General features: G+C 37.7%; 1 pseudogene; it reads right to left on the minus strand.

The window, feature by feature from the left end:
* Window positions 1–2163: 2163 nt before the first annotated feature.
* LOC147693278 (uncharacterized) lies at window positions 2164–4864 on the minus strand (annotated as a pseudogene).
* Between the last annotated feature and the right edge of the window lie 436 nt (window positions 4865–5300).

Here is a 5300-nt window from a genome sequence, read left to right on the forward strand (position 1 = left end):
TGCACAACTCCATACCCATACTGGCTATCAGTTATTATGGTAATTCTCAAATTTATTGCTCTCTCACATGCACGAATTAAAGCAATCAATTCTGCTACTTGAGCTGAACGAATTCCTTCAAGACATGATGCTTCCACAACATCAGCAACTGTACAGACTGTTCTCAAACAAGAACCATCAACAAAGTAAACATAGTCTGATTCAGGCAAAGGAACATCTTTAATGTCTTGCCTTGGCTTGGTACAATATTCCAAAACATCCAAGCACTCATGATCAACATCATTTTCATTTCTGATTTCTGTAACAGTACCATCAGGCAATAATGTGGAAGGATTTAGGTTCACACATCTTGCTATTGAGACACTATCTGATCCCAGAATAATTTTCTCGTGCTTGGTAAGTCTGTTACTTGTCAAGTGCTGCGTTTTACTTCTAGTGAGAAGAATTTCAACTGAATGGGGAACATAGACTTCTATAGGAAACCCCATTAAATTCCTTCACTCTGCTCAAGACTCACACTAGTTGCAGCTACTGCTTTTAAGCAGCCTGGCAATTCCTTTGCAACTGGATCAAGCACTGCTGAAAAGTATGCATTTGGTTTTCTTAATTTTCCATGTCTCTGAATTAACACAGACAATGCACACCCTTCTCTCTCACTGCAGTACAACTCAAAATCCTTTTCGTAATCTGGCATGCCCAAAGCTGGAGCTTCGCACAAACTTCTTTTTAATTTTTCAAAAGCTTCCATCTCAGATTCTGTAAGAACAATTGGGTCTTTTACATCTGACTTTGTTAGTCTCTGTAGTGGTTTCGCAATTACCGAAAACCCACTAATCCATTGACGACAATAGCCAACCATTCCTAAAAACATTCTGACCTGTCTCTGAGTTTTGGAGGTTGCATTCCTTGTATCATTTTAATCCTTTCAATTGTCACTTGCCTGATTCCCTTTGCAATTCTGTGACCAAGATATTTTACTTCTTGTTTGCAAAACTGTAATTTTGCGGGTGACACTTTATGTCCCTCATCTGCCAAATGATTCAAGAGAGTAATTGTATCTGTAACACAGTTATCCCTTGTTTTTGCTGCAACAAGTAATTCGTCAATGTACTGGACCAAAGTTGACCTTCCAGGTAAATCTAGATTCTCCAATGATTTCTTTAATTATTCATTAAAAATAGAAGGACTCTCTGTATACCCGTGAGGAATACGACACCATGCTAGTGTGCGACCTTGGAACCTGAACGCAAAGATTTCTTGGCTCTCTGGATGCAATGGAACAGTAAAGAACGCATTACAAAGGTCAATGACAGTGTACCATTCTGCATCATGCGGAATTTGGTAAAGAATCACTGCTGGGTTTGGAACAACTGGGCAACATGGAACAACTATCTGGTTAACTTTTCTCAGGTCTTGAACAATCCTGTACGTTCCATTTGGCTTTTTAATCCCCATGATCGGTGAATTACAAGGGCTACTCTCAATCTCTTTTAAGACACCTTGCTTTATGAATTTTTCAATCACAGGAATGACACCTTCAATTGTTTCTGCCTTCATTTTGTACTGAGGAATATTCGGAAAATCTACTCCCTGTTTCACTGTAATTTTGACTGGATCAACATGTTTCATCAGACCCATTTCACTTCCAGTTAAATCCCAAATTTCATTCTTGACTGTCTTTTTCAACTCTTCAGGCAAATTTTCTTTATCATATACAGGAAATAATTTTGTCTTCTCTGCTTCAACCATTAACTTTGTTAATTTATAAAGCCCATCCTCCTCAAATGTCTGCAACTCAATACCTTCCGGTGAGCAATAATTCCTGCAGTTCATTTTACAGAGGATGTCTCTTCCTAACAGGTTCACAGGACCGCTGTCACAAACTACAAATTTGTGTTTATCTTTAAATTTGCCAATTTCAATATCAACAGGCTCAGTTAGACTTGTTTTAATCTGCTGATTTGCTACACCAACTACTTGGATGGAATCCCCAGAGAGAGGGAGGTTATCTATTTCCACTGATATAACAGTAGAACGGGTAGCAACAGTGTCCACAAGAAAAGTGATAGCCACATCATTCACTTTGCCATTAATAAATGGACCAGACTGGTCAACCTCAAGAGTGGCTCCAATCACACACTCTTCCCCCTCTCTCGGGCACCGTCATAAGTAATCCTCTGAATCACTTCCTTGATTTTCTGTCATTAAAAATTGTCCAGACAAATTTGGCACATTTGCTCTTTGTGTTCTTATTACCTGTTCAGCTCTGCTGAATCATGACTCCACATTATATCTTTGAACACCTCTACTGTTTGGAAGAGGAGGCTGTGGAAATTGACTCTGCTGATTCGCTAACTGTCGCTGTAGCTGTTGCTGAAGACTCAACTCGTTTAACTGCTGTTGTAGCTGTTGCTGCAGATTTACAACATTCTGCATCTGTGGATTTAATGATGCATTTTTGAAATTTTTGGGCGGATTTTTACACTTTCGCTTCCAGTGTCCAATTTCGCCACAATTAAAACAAGGCAATTTTTGCTTCATCTCCTCTATGTTAATATTAAATTTTGGTTTGTTATAATTTCCCTTGAATTTTCCTTGACCCTGATTTTGATTAAACTTTACATTTTTATTCTCCAAACTTGCGATCTGTTGTTCTGCTACTTTCACCTGTGCCCACATTGCTTTCTCTTTTAATCTTTTTTGTTTAGCCTCTAACTCATCACTGCAGTATTTTGCCTTTCTCAGAATATCATCAACTGAGTTTGATTGCCATTCGACAATATTATTTCTAATCATTTCACCAGTTTCAGGTCTAAGACCATAAACAAATCTGTAAATGAAGTGGCTCATGTCCTTTTCACTTAATTTCTCATAGCCACTATACTGCTTGAAAACCAGCAGCAATCTTTCATAAAATGAGTGAACTGACTCTTTTGGCTCCTGATTTGTTCTGTCTATTTTTACCCAATCTACTTCTTTTGGGGCAATTTTCCCTTTTAACCAATAAATCACTTTGTCATACAGTTCCATAACATCTGACGACAGAGCACCTGTCTCTTTATCTCGAGGTGGTTCAACTTTAGGCCAACTCACATAAATTTTACATTCTGTCCAAAGATCTGATGGGACAACAATGTCAAAGAATCCATCAAGATCAACCCATAAAACTTTTGACACCTTAATGAATCTATCTACCTGTCGATACCATTCCACAGGCTTTTCTCTCAGCCGAGGGAAATAATTTGTGAATAACAGAATATCCTGTCCAGACCAGGGAACATGAACATAACCACCACCTGCTATTTCTCTCATTGGGTACTGATTAGACAATCTTTCTCTTCTCTCTTCCTCCTTCTTTTTGGTCCACTTCACCCTCCATTTACTCAAATCACGCAATTTTTTTTGATGTACACAATCAAATCTTTTATATGCATGATTCTTCCCATTGCATTGAAACTTCCAATATCCTTTTCAGTGAAATCTAATCTGTAGTGTTTTGTAAAAATGTTCTGTTGGCTCAGATCAATATCTAATTCTGCAGCCAATTCTTCTATTTGATCATATTTATTCTTTGTTTTCCATTGAATGCTCCTGCAAATGAACAACAGTTCATCATCTTGAAAATGCTTCAAACTGTCAGGACCAATAGTGCCAATTATTAATTCCTCCAAATCTGCTTTAAGTTTTGCAACATCAAGTTTTGAAATAGAATCTGTTTTCTCAAAACTCTTTTCTGGAGATTCAGTATCTGACTCAGCACCCATTGGCGTTCTACATAATGGACCTGGATTAAAAGTTAAGTCAGGCATCATTGTTTATTCTCGATGTATTTCAGTTAATTCTGAGTAAAGATTTTCAGCCACTTTCTGGATTTCTGCATTTAATGGAACTATCAGACCCAGTTGCTTAAATTCTCTTTGATCAAAAACAGGTTGAACAGGCCCAATTGTTACTGGAACTGTCACTGCTTCCATGCGTTTAGTTAACTGCCAAATTAATTCTTATTTTTATTGTAAATATTCTGAAGGATTTACAACTTCCTCACTTCTATCAGCTCCCATTGAGTTCCTAGGAACCTCACTTCTCATGGGAGTTTCAGGAAAATTTCTGCTTTCATCATAACTGTTAGAATTTGTTCTTGTTTCTAACCTTTCAGGAGTTCCAAAAGATTCAGAATTATTCGGATAAAATCTAGGTGAACCCTCATTTAATGGAGGTGCACTTGGTGTGATTCCTGTAGAAACCTTTGGAGTAGACCATGAACAAGCTGGCTTTAAAGGCGTCTGTTTTTTATTAGCCATTAAAATTTCTTCTAAAACTGGGTCTTATGATTCCCTTTCTACAACAATATTATTTTTCTTTTCAGTTTTCTTTTTACCTGGTATTTCTGTAATAATTTCCATCACTGTATAAAGACCATCACACATATCTGCCTGTCTCCACATCTATCCTCATGAGTTTCATGTTTAAAATTTGAAGATTTTGAAGGTCTCATCAGACCTCTAGCTTCTCGCTGAAGTTGAAACATCTCATCCTCCCATTCAACTAAAGTCTCAAACTGTGTTGATCTAGGCTTCGGCAAAAGAGCTGTCATTTTCTCTCTCAAATTTTTCAAAATACTCATGTTAAATGAACCATCTTCCGGCCAAGCCAAAACACCATCGTTTTTAGTGTACTGAATCCAAGCATCAAACCAAAGGCAAGTATGATAACCATATTCACCTTCCATATAAGCTGTGGGTGTTCTATACTTGTGAAGTAATTTTCCACCTCGCGTTTCAATTTTCTTATCAGGTTAAATAAAAATTTTAAATTTCTAAAGCAATGTAAGCTTTTTCTCCTCTTTTTTATAATAATAACTCATGTTTTAATCGAATCTATTCGATTTAAAATGATCGTAAATGTTTCCTGGGTGTTCCGCAAAACCAACCAATCCGTGCGCGAAACACACCAACAAGCCAATCAGGTTGAGCTACGTCACCACCTTGCTCAACCAATAGAATTACTGCTTTCCCAAAGAACCAATCAGCTAACAGCTCGTCAGAGTCACGTGAACCAATCAGTGCGCTAGCTGTGACGTATGTTAGCCAATCACAGCGCGAACCCTGTGTCGTACACAGCCGCTGCAGCTCCTCGCCTCTCACTCCCAGCGCTGACCCCCAATTCACAAAAACATTTCACAGCGCCATTTTAAAGAACTTTTTCTCAATGGATTTTAGTTAATAACAACAAATAAACAAACCATTTGTTCGTTTCGCTAAATAAAGTGACAGTTTATACAACCATTCAAGTATTCTTTT

This window comes from Lissotriton vulgaris, chromosome 8 (genome assembly GCF_964263255.1).
Source record: "Lissotriton vulgaris chromosome 8, aLisVul1.2, whole genome shotgun sequence".
Lineage (NCBI taxonomy): Eukaryota > Metazoa > Chordata > Amphibia > Caudata > Salamandridae > Lissotriton > Lissotriton vulgaris.